A 12,399-nucleotide genomic window follows, 5' to 3' on the forward strand; every position below is an offset into this window, starting at 1 on the left:
TAGTCAAAATATCATTCTACTTATAGTCTATCCTATACATGCCGTAAGCTAAGTCCAAATCACATGATTACTACAATAGTAGATAGTGTGGCGAAGTGCTGACGATCCGCGAGCTAATAGTAAGAGTCAACGATCTACAAAAATAAACAGAGAAACATAACATTCAAAGTAAGCTTTCATAAGCTTAGTAAGTCTTAAGCAATTTAAATAGTTGAACTTAAAAACAAACCAAATGTTCAAAATCACATAACACTTTCTGAGTACAATACTATTTGGCCGATTATGCACAACACATATCATTTTACTCCGTTTATACTCAAACTCATATAAACATAGTATTTACAAGCCTCCGGATTAACTTTAATTCTTTCAAATTTCACTAGTGTATCATTTCTTACCCACACTTACTTTCAACATTCATAGTTAAATAGCATATCGAAAACTATCTTGTAACTTTGCATAATAACTGAATACACACATATACAAATATACATATGAATTTACAACATCTTTTCATATGCTTCTCAATACACATTCTTAATTCCGTCAGATCAATCTCACATATAATATATATATCACATACCTGAATCACTTAATGTGTAATACGAGTTCAATTTATCATCTTAGCATAGGATCTTGTAGTCATATACTTTATCAAAGTCACTAACACTTGGCCTGCGAGGTATAAAACCCGAACATAACACCGCACGATGCCTACGGACTTTAAACTCGATATAATACCAAAGACTAGGCTCATGGATTTAACCGGATATAATACCAAATGAAGCTGCGGGATTTAACACGGATATAATTCCAAAGATAAAGCTCATGGGTCTTTAAGCTTGGATACACATCAAATATCATGCATATTTGATCATATATTAACACATCTCATTCAACATATCACATTAGTAGTCATTTTCTACATTCGGATATAAGCTCCATATGAACACCATCATTTACATTTCGGTTCAAAAATCATACATAAATATCACATATCCTGTAACACCCCAAACCCGGCCTAGACGATATGACCGGATCCGGTGCGCCACATTGATGCGTTCAAAACGTTCCGTATTACTTAATTTGGAAAACTTAGTTGGGGTTGTAAAAGATACTTTCTAAAGTAGGTTAAAGTGAATAGAAGCTGTGCACCAGGTAGGAAACCAGAAAGAAGAGGAGGTGAGTCCGTTGGACTGCTTAAGTACCAAGCTCCCTTCGGATCCAATCCTAGACATGCACACCACCATTGCCACACCTTAACGACTCGTATAATTTTGATAAAATCGTCTGGTTATGTCTATCTTAAGAAAATGATTAAGTTTGAAAACGTTTGCTTAGCGGAAGTCTTACTTGTAATCGTGTTATTTTGAAATCCCTTAATGTTTTTGAAAGCGCGTCCTAAAGCTAATCCATTTTCCTTAGTTATCATAGTTTTTTCATCATAGTAAAATAAAATAATAAAAGTAAAACAAAACCATAAAAATAATTAAAAGGCCTTATTACACTTAAAACCCAAAACCATAGATGAAATTAAAAGGACGCCCAGTTCACTAGAAAGAAACCAGTTTGTAGAAACATGTGGCGGTCCAAATCCTCACACTCCAAGCCCACTATGGTTGAGGATTACCGCGAGGATGAAAATAAGGAGTGAGTTTTGGAAAACTCGGTGTGTAATTCAACCCAACCATAGCCTAAATCAGTTCAAACCACGAGATGTAATAAGTTGGCCTCAACCCGAATGATATCATAATAAAGCCCGTAGGCCCGTAATGCACTGAGCAGATATATCATGCTTATGCAGAAACCCAACCATATCCAACCACATACACCCCTATACCATCCTTTCACCATATGGGGAGACTACTCGACCCACCCAACCGCTACACGCCACGTAATTATGCAGATGGCGCAGATATGTAAAATGTGACAGAGTCACCAGATACAGATATTTTGTGGCAGTGCCACCAGGACAGATATACGTGGCAGGGCCACCAGAACAGATAATTTGTGGCATAGCCACCAGGACGCTTCCTCCATAATATAACCCATGTCCCCATGCAACAGATGTACATTCATGGCACACATCATACAGATTTAATTCATCATGCTTTTCAGACAAAATTAACCCTGGAGGTATAGAGGTCATTTTGCATACATAGGGGTATAATGCTAATTTTGCATACATAGGGGTATAATGGTAATTTTGCATACATAGGGGTATTCTAGTACATCTAACTATTTCTAAGGTTTTCATGCATATCGTAGCCATTACGTTTAGCCAGAAACACTTACCGAGTGTTCTTACCGAATTGGGCCCGTTGGCCCATTAACCCAGTTTTGGCCCATTAAGCCCAAAATATCAAAACGCACGAAATCGCGCGTGCCACAGTTTTAGCACTTCTGATTACCAGTAATAATTACCCATACGTCTTACAAGCATTTGCACACTCGCAAGTGCCCAAAATATCGATTTTTTGGCATTTCGGCTTTTCGGCTTTTGCCGATCTAGCCTATGAAAGGGTGTCAGTTACACACTTGCTGGATTTCCTCGTCGAGATCTACACCAACGCCTACAATTGAATCACTTACTATTACTCCAAATATCAAAATACAATTGAGTATCTAGTCCTTACCACATTCGTAAACATGCCAAAAACCCTTATTGCTCTTACCTTCATCGCCAAAGATGGTTAACTCCAAAGATCCGATCGTTCCATCTGTCCAAGCCCTTGATCAACCGCCTTTAAATCACGTTATTACCAAAACAAAATAGTTATTACGACCCCTCAGGGTTACAAGTCCAAATCGACAACCTCCCTAACTTTTAGGGATTTCGGCTTTTCCTAAAATATGTAAGAAGACTAAGTTTTGGCGAAGACTTACCACCGATTCCTTAGTGACTGATTCCAATGAGTTTCCCACTCGATCCCAATGTAGATCTAAGCCCTCAGATGATAACAAAAGTCGATATTTCAATGACTTCAGTATTCGGCCAAGTCCCTTTTAATGTGGGGTTTTTCGGCTTTTTTGCAACTTGTGTTTAGAAAGGTAAAACGAGAGGGTTTTGCTATGGTCTTGTCATCAAAATTTGAGGTTTTAGAAGTCTGGTGAATCGGCCACAAACGATGAAGAGAAGAGATGTGGTTTTGGTTATAAGAAATCGGCACAAAAAGAATCAAGCTTTCGGGATTTCAGCTTTTTATGTCCACAGGTTATGAAGGTTTTGAAACGGTTGAAGGGAAAAATGGAGATGAACAAGATGGTAGGAAGGTTCGACAATGGAGGAAAGAAGAAGGAAGATAGATGGAGAGAAGAAGAAAAGAAAAGAAAGGAAGAGAAGGAAGAATGGTCAGAAAAGAAAAAAAAACGGCACAACACTCCCAAATGCCAAATTTATACCTAGCTTTTGACCTAGCCGAAATTTACCCCCTAAAGAAACCCTTGGCCGGCCAACTCTTGCTCCTCAAGAGTCCACTATTCGGCCAACACCATCCTCCTTGATCAGCTCCTAACTCCTCTCCCTTATCCCCTCCTTACTCAATCTCCTGAGCAACTCAAAGTCCTCCTGACAGACTTTTACTTCAGTTCCACTACTTACCTTTTTTGTTCATAAAAATTAATCCCTTGATTTCCTGTCATTGTGACTTGAACCTGGGTCCTCCCCAAGCTTCCACACGCCACTAACATCCTTCCCAGTAGCGTCACATGCCACTTAACCACTTGCTTCCTTGTGATCCATTTTTCACAAATAATTCCTGAAAAGCCCAATTTATCAGAACACCTTTCCCCTACAGATTTAAAATTAATTAAAACTACCGGGTTTTATCCTAAGCTTGGGTCTTCTAGAGGCCCACCAACATAATTAATCCTACACATAACAAACAGAACACAGAATTTTAAATTTTACAACCTTTACAGAATTCCCGGAAATTTGGGGCGTTACATATCCATTTCACCATTCAAACTTAACCCACAGTGACCATTCGACTATAAATCATATACATAAATTATTTATCGCACAACTTAATTCAAGTAGAACCAAAAGGTCACAATTCACCTAATATATACATATTGCTCACCGATTCGCACACAACCTTTCAAATTAGCAATTATAAGTTGGTTCCGCACATAGCCCATTCTTATCGATAATTTACGATAGTTTTACCCTTACTCACATATATGACATAGGCATTTTTACCTATTCTTCTCAATTCACATTCATGATTCAATTCCAATCGATTTAACATGCATAAGTACATATCGCATACCTGACCAACTTAATGTATTGAACGAAATCGATTGTCGATTTAACACAAGGTCTCATAGTTGAACATAAACATGAAACCATTTCTTATATTTTCGATTCATATCAATCATCAAATTCATTTAATTCACATGTACTTAATTAGGTTATTCGTATCTGAATAATTTACTTTATGGAACGAATCCACATATCGTATTAGCCCATAGTCTTAAAGCACCACACTTTTAATAGTTTACCTCATCGAAGTTCACATTTAATCACTTTAGTGCCAAGCCATATTTGGCTACCACAAAGGACTAATAATAATAATTTTATAGACATCATGGTTTCCTTTAGATATTTAATAATCACAAATCGTGATATCTCTACCAACACATATACGGCATAGTTTACTCATTGTAACACTCATTTAGTGCATCAAATTTCCAAATCCAATTCAACATAAGCATAATAGCCATAATCGGGTTATAGCCTTAAATCATTACATATTCGGCACATTAACTAAATAAAATTTACATTCTCTTTGCCATATTAATTTAACTCTTAGGCATATAAAAAGGAATCAAGCTTAAACACTTAAGAACTTACCTCGAATGTTGCCGAACGATTACAACGGCTATTCGATTACTTTCTCTTTTCCCTTATCCGAATTTGTCCCTCTATGCTCTTGAGCTTAAATTCAAAGATTTTAAACTAGTCATTATTCGACTATTCAAGCATCACTTTATAAATATAATATATATATATATATATTCGACTTTCACACTTACTGATCATAGTAAGCTTATAAGAAATCAATAAGCAACTCATTAACAAATTTTTGTCAATGTTTACCACATAATCATAATTTCACTGCAAGCTGTCTTCCTGAGCAACAGTCACTAAATCATTTATAACTGGAGCTACGAAACTCCAAATCAAGTGTCGTTAATTTTTCCTGAAAATAGACTCATATATATTTTATCCATAAAATTTTCAGAATTTCTGGTTTGGCAAATTAATACCAGATTTTTCTTAAATTTTCCCTTGTTTCACTGTTTGACTAATCTGACCACTCTTCACTACGAATCAAAATTCTCATTGTACAGAATTCAAAATATGTTCTCGTTTATTTCATTTTAAACTAGACTTATTAAGGAGTCTAAGAATATAAACTTCATCTTATAACCATTTTTGTACAGTTTATAATGATTTTATAAAAACAGAATAGGGGATCTAGAAGTCATTTTGACCCTATCCCACATCACTTCAAATATCTTATTATCGGAAATTCTTTTGCTTACACGGTTTCTTTTATAAGAAACTAGACTCATTAAGCTTTAATTACATAATTTATTCAGTTTTTAACTCATCTTCCACAATTTATTGTGATTTTCCAAAATCACATTACTGCTGCTGTCCCAAGCAGATTTATTACCAATTCACTCTTTCACACATAACTTGCATTCATATTATTTAACCATGTATATCACCAATCAATTTCATCACAATTTTACTTAAGCATAATCTCAATACAATACATCGTGCTCAAATCATTATTCAAGTTCAAATTCGACCAGCACACATATACATACTAGCAACTAAGTATTAACATTGCATTTCATACTATAACCAAATGTATAGCTCATCGAAATATATTTATTCATGTTCCCTTAACACATATTGGTCAACTAGATCATGCATTATTCTTTGGCACATTTGGTCATTAAAGCAATCACCTATTTAACTTTCAAGCATTTTTATACTAACATTTCTCCCAAGGCCGAATTCATATACAACCTTTAGTACTCATTTAAAGTTTATATTTTAAGTCATTTATATACACAATATTAACCAAATATCCATTTACTAAGCATTTTAACAAATTTTTCTTCAACTATCCACACATTCGGCAATCACATAATCAAACACTAAACCTTAACTTCCAAGCCAAAACAACTAGCAAACTCAACACATCCAACATAAATTTCCATGCTAATGACATCAAAACAACTACTAAGAATTTCAAGCTCCTTGGCCGAATTTCAATCTTCCAAAATAACAAAAATTTGAACCATGAAATATAGAATTCAAACTAACCATTCAATTTATGCATGAATTTCCAAGAGTAGCATTGTACATACCTTAATCTAGCAATCTCCTTAGCCGAAAATTTTAACAACAAAAGGAAATTTCTTCTCCACCCTTTCCTAGTTACTTAATGGAGGAATAAACCAACTTTGGTTTCTCCTCCCACTAACACATTATTTTTATTACCCATACTCTTTTATTCATCTTTAATTCATTTAATACATTTTTTTATTACATATTTCTCACCACTAATAAATATAATAATATTAAACCATGCATATAATGCCCATACTTATGAGCTTGGCCGGCCACTAGCATTAAAAGTGGCAAATTGGCATGCAAACCCACTTATTTGCATCATTCAATAATTAATCACTTAAAATAAGCCACACATATATTCAAAGCTTCTCACATAAGTCCTTTTTATTTAGAAACACATTCAAATTGACAAAAATCAAAGCATTCAAATTTCACACATGCATGATCACATATTTTAGACATAAAATATTATATTCAATTATTTCTGCAACTCGATTTAGCTGTCCCGAAGCCACTTCCCGACTAGGGTCAGAATAGGGCTGTCACAACTCTCCCCCCCTTAGGGATTTTCGTCCCCGAAAATCTTAGTAGTGACTAGGTTAGGATAATGTCCTCTTATTGAATTATGTCCATATAAACATTAGCTCATCAATAACAATTGTAATTCATTACTGCTTTCACATCGATCTATAAAATCACTTTCTTATCTTAAAACAAATACATAAACATTTCTACAAGTATACACATACATCTCATTTTCTTGATTTCATAAGCAATAATCACTTAATTGAATTTATACTTGCATTTCAAACACATATAAATCACATATTAACATGTATAATACATAACATCAATTCACATATTCATAACCCACATTTTCATTCATGTATAAGTCAGAACTCTGGCCGAAAGTATACATATTCTCAAACATCCCAATGAATATCCTTTATAACTTTATCACATCTCAATATTCAACTTAACTCGCTTTCTAAAAAAAGTCAACTTCCACGTGCTGAACATTTAGTTCATTTAGCACATTCAATCATAGTTAACGTTACTCAGATATAAATCGAATAGGCATAAAGCCTAATATAATACATCGGCATGAGATTTATTCTAGCGCATAACTCGTATATCCAAAATTATCAGCATTCATCAAAATTCTTTCAAACTTTCAATGTCGAAACTTAATCAAAATAATTTCTTGAACAAGATTAACAAAATAGTGTCCATTCAAAGAATAGCACATATAACTTCATATACCGAGAATCTCATAGACTAAATCCATAACACATTTTAAACTAAGCACTTAAGTGTACATATAACATAAATCCATTCCTTAACAACATATCCACCATTTTTTTTTCATGTATCCACTTATAACAAAATTACAGCCGAAACAATAATCAATCGTCAATTTATATCTATTAATCCCCAATTCAAACTCAAATACTGCATATCATTATCTAATTAAAATTCAACATCAAACTTCAATTTTACTTCTTAACATTTGTCAATTTAAAGAGCGTCGTACTTGTCTGAGTATGTCATTTACTTAAAGCCATAGTCCAACCATGGTCTTACATGTTATCACATATCGAGTCGATGCCATGTCCTAGACATGGTCTTACACAACATCTCAAATCAATGCCTTCATCCTGCATTTAGGTCTTACATGAATCTCATTTCACACACTTAGTGCCCACTGACCGATCTCGCACACATAGTGCTCGATTGAAGAACTCGCACACACAGTGCCTCAATTACTGATTTTGCACACATAGTGCTCGGTTAAAAGAATTTGCACACACAATGCCTCTAATCATTTGCACACATAATGCCCATATTCATTCGTTATTACACATTGAAATGACTTAACTAAGTCTATAAAACATCATATATGTACACTTTAAACGTATTCTTTCATTTAACTTTGAATTCATATAGTAATGAACACTTAAACCTTGCTCGAATCACCGGCATTAAGCCTGCTAGGCACAAAGACCCGAATACACATCACCGAGTTTCATGCATATTTATTCACATTTTAATACATTTCATATAGCATATCATATTTGTAATTCACTTACTTCGTTTCAATATATACATATCATATACACCTTGACATTATATCATAGACATCATTTACATGTAGGCTCATTCCAAATACATTATTTTCTCTTCAAAGTTCTCATTCACATATTTAAAACATAACATCATATATAACATTAACAAAGCATAAACTACACAGCAATTCCATTTCTAATAGATGACATATATATGTATATATTGCGCCCATTTACATAAAATCTTGAACGAAAATATAACTTCTCATGCATACAATATACATCACTATTATCCTAATATACTTTTCCATATTTATTTCATAACACATTCAGCAAAATTACTTTGCATTTCAATACTTCAAATGTATATCATACTTCTATTCATACCTTTCTCAATTTTGACACATCATAAGCATGTTTCAATCCTCTCAATCCATATGCTACAGCTTGATCGAGATCCAAATTCATTATATTACAAAAAACACATTTTAACTATCAGAAATCATCACACTATCATTTTATCACTTTATGGCATGTATAGCTAGACTCACATACGCTAGGTTAGTCCGAGAATCGACTAAACCATAGCTCTGATACTAATAAAAATATAACACCCCTATCCCGTAACCGTCACCGGAATAGGACGAGACACTACTAGATATTAGGAATTGGATCAGAACAGTAAAATTTTGAACCTTTTCTTAAATATAAGATCATTTTTTTATATAACTAATAGACACAAACAAAGATCGAATTTAAAACTTATAAAAGTAAACTTCCATAAGATGCCATATTCGCATGGCTTATATACAATAGTCAAAATATCATTCTACTTATAGTCTATCCCATACATGCCATAAGCTTAGTCCAAATCATATGATTACTACAATAGTAGATACTGTGACGAAGTGCTGACGATCCCCGAGCTAATAGTAAGAGTCAACGATCTACAAAAATAAACAGAGAAACATAACATTCAAAGTAAGCTTTCATAAGCTTAGTAAGTCTTAAGCAATTTAAATAGTTGAACTTAAAAAAAAACCAAATGTTCGAAATCACATAACACTTTCTGAGTACAATACTATTTGGCTGATTATGCACAACACATATCATTTTACTCCGTTTATACTCAAACTCATATAAACATAGTATTTACAAGCTTCCGGATTAGCTTTAATTCTTTCAAATTTCACTAGTGTATCATTTCTTACCCACACTTACTTTCAGCATTCATAGTTAAATAGCATATTGAAAACTATCTTGTAACCTTGCATAATAACTGAATACACACATATACAAATATACATATGAATTTACAACATCTTTTCATATGCTTCTCAATACACATTCTTAATTCCCGTCAGATCAATGTCACATATAATATATATATCACATACCTGAATCACTTAATGTGTAATACGAGTTCAATTTATCATCTTAGCATAGGATCTCGTAGTCATATACTTTATCAAACTCACTAACACTTAGCCTCATGAGGTATAAAACCCAACATAACACCAAAGACGAAGCCTACGAGACTTTAAACTCGGATATAATACCAAAGACTAGGCTCATGGATTTAACCCGGATATAATACCAAAGACGAAGCTCATGGATTTAACACGGATATAATTCTAGCATTAAGCCTGCGGGTCTTTAAGCCCGAATACACATCAAATATCATGCATATTTGATCATACATTAATACATCTCATTCAACATATCACATTAGTAGTCATTTTCTACATTCGGATATAAGCTCCATATGAATACCATCATTTACATTTCGGTTCAAAAGTCATACATAAATATCACATATCCATTTCACCATTCAAACTTAACCCACAGTGACCATTCGACTATAAATCATATACATAAATTATTTATCGCACAACTTAATTCAAGTAGAACCAAAAGGTCACAATTCACCTAATATATACATATTGCTCACCGATTCGCACACAACCTTTCAAATTAGCAATTATAAGTTAGTTCCGCACATAGTCCATTCTTATCGATAATTTACGATGGTTTTACCCTTACTCACATATATGACATAGGCATTTTTACCTATTCTTTTCAATTCACATTCATGATTCAATTCCAATCGATTTAACATGCATAAGTACATATCGCATACCTGACCAACTTAATGTATTGAACGAAATCGATTGTCGATTTAACACAAGGTCTCATAGTTGAACATAAACATGAAACCATTTCTTATATTTTCGATTCACATCAATCATCAAATTCATTTAATTCACATGTACTTAATTAGGTTATTCAGATTCAATAATTTACTTTACTGAACGAATCCACATATCGTATTAGCCCATAGTCCTAAAGCACCACACTTTTAATAGTTTACCTCATCGAAGTTCAGATTTAATCACTTTAGTGCCAAGCCATATTTGGCTACCACAAAGGACTAATAATAATAATTTTATACACATCATGGTTTCCTTTAGATATTTAATAATCACAAATCGTGATATCTCTATCAACACATATACGGCATAGTTTACTCATTGTAACACTCATTTAGTGCATCAAATTTCCAAATCCAATTCAACTTAAGCATAATAGCCATAATCGGGTTATAGCCTTAAATCATTACATATTCGGCACATTAACTAAATAAAATTTACATTCTCTTTGCCATATTAATTTAACTTTTAGGCATATAAAAAGGAATCAAGCTTAAACACTTAAGAACTTACCTCGAATGTTGTCGAACAATTACAACGGCTATTCGATTACTTTCTCTTTTCCCTTATCCGAATTTGTCCCTCTATGCTCTTGAGCTTAAATTCAAAGATTTTAAACTAGTCGTTATTCGACTATTCAAGCATCACTTTATAAATATAATATATATATATATATTCGACTTTCACACTTACTGATCATAGTAAGCTTATAAGAAATCAATAAGCAACTCATTAACAAATTTTTGTCAATGTTTACCACATAATCATAATTTCACTGCAAGCTGTCTTCCTGAGCAACAGTCACAAAATCATTTATAACTGGAGTTACGAAACTCCAAATCAAGTGTCGTTAATTTTTCCTGAAAATAGACTCATATATATTTTATCCATAAAATTTTCAGAATTTTTGCTTTGGCAAATCAATATCAGATTTTTCTTAAAGTTTTCCCTTGTTTCACTGTTTGACTAATCTGACCACTCTTTACTACGAATCAAAATTCTCATTGTACAGAATTCAAAATATGTTCTCGTTTATTTAATTTTAAACTAGACTTATTAAGGAGTCTAAGCATATAAACTTCATCTTATAACCATTTTTGTACAATTTATAATGATTTTATAAAAACAGAACAAGGGATCTAGAAGTCATTTTGACCCTATCCCACATCACTTCAAATATCTTATTATCGGCGATTCTTTTGCTTACACAGTTTCTTTTATAAGAAACTAAACTCATTAAGATTTAATTACATAATCGATTCAGTTTCTAATTCATCTCCCACAATTTATGGTGATTTTCGAAATTCAAGTTACTGCTGCTGTCCCAAGTAGATTTATTACCAATTCACTCTTTCACACATAACTTGCATTCATATTATTTAAACATGTATATCACCAATCAATTTCATCATAATTTCACTTAAGCATAATCTCAATACAATACATCGTGCTCAAATCATTATTCAAGTTCAAATTCAGCTAGCACACATATACATACTAGCAACTAAGTATTAACATTGCATTTCATACTATAACCGAATGTATAGCTCATCGAAATATATTTATTCATGTTCCCTTAACACATATTGGTCAACTAGATCATGCATTATTCTTTGGCACATTTGGTCATTAAAGCAATCACCTATTAACTTTCAAGCATTTTTATACTAACATTTCTCCCAAGGCCGAATTCATATACAACCTTTAGTACTCATTTAATGTTTATATTTTAAGTAATTTATATACA

Source organism: Gossypium arboreum, chromosome 7, assembly GCF_025698485.1.
Source record: "Gossypium arboreum isolate Shixiya-1 chromosome 7, ASM2569848v2, whole genome shotgun sequence".
NCBI classification, from domain to species: domain Eukaryota; kingdom Viridiplantae; phylum Streptophyta; class Magnoliopsida; order Malvales; family Malvaceae; genus Gossypium; species Gossypium arboreum.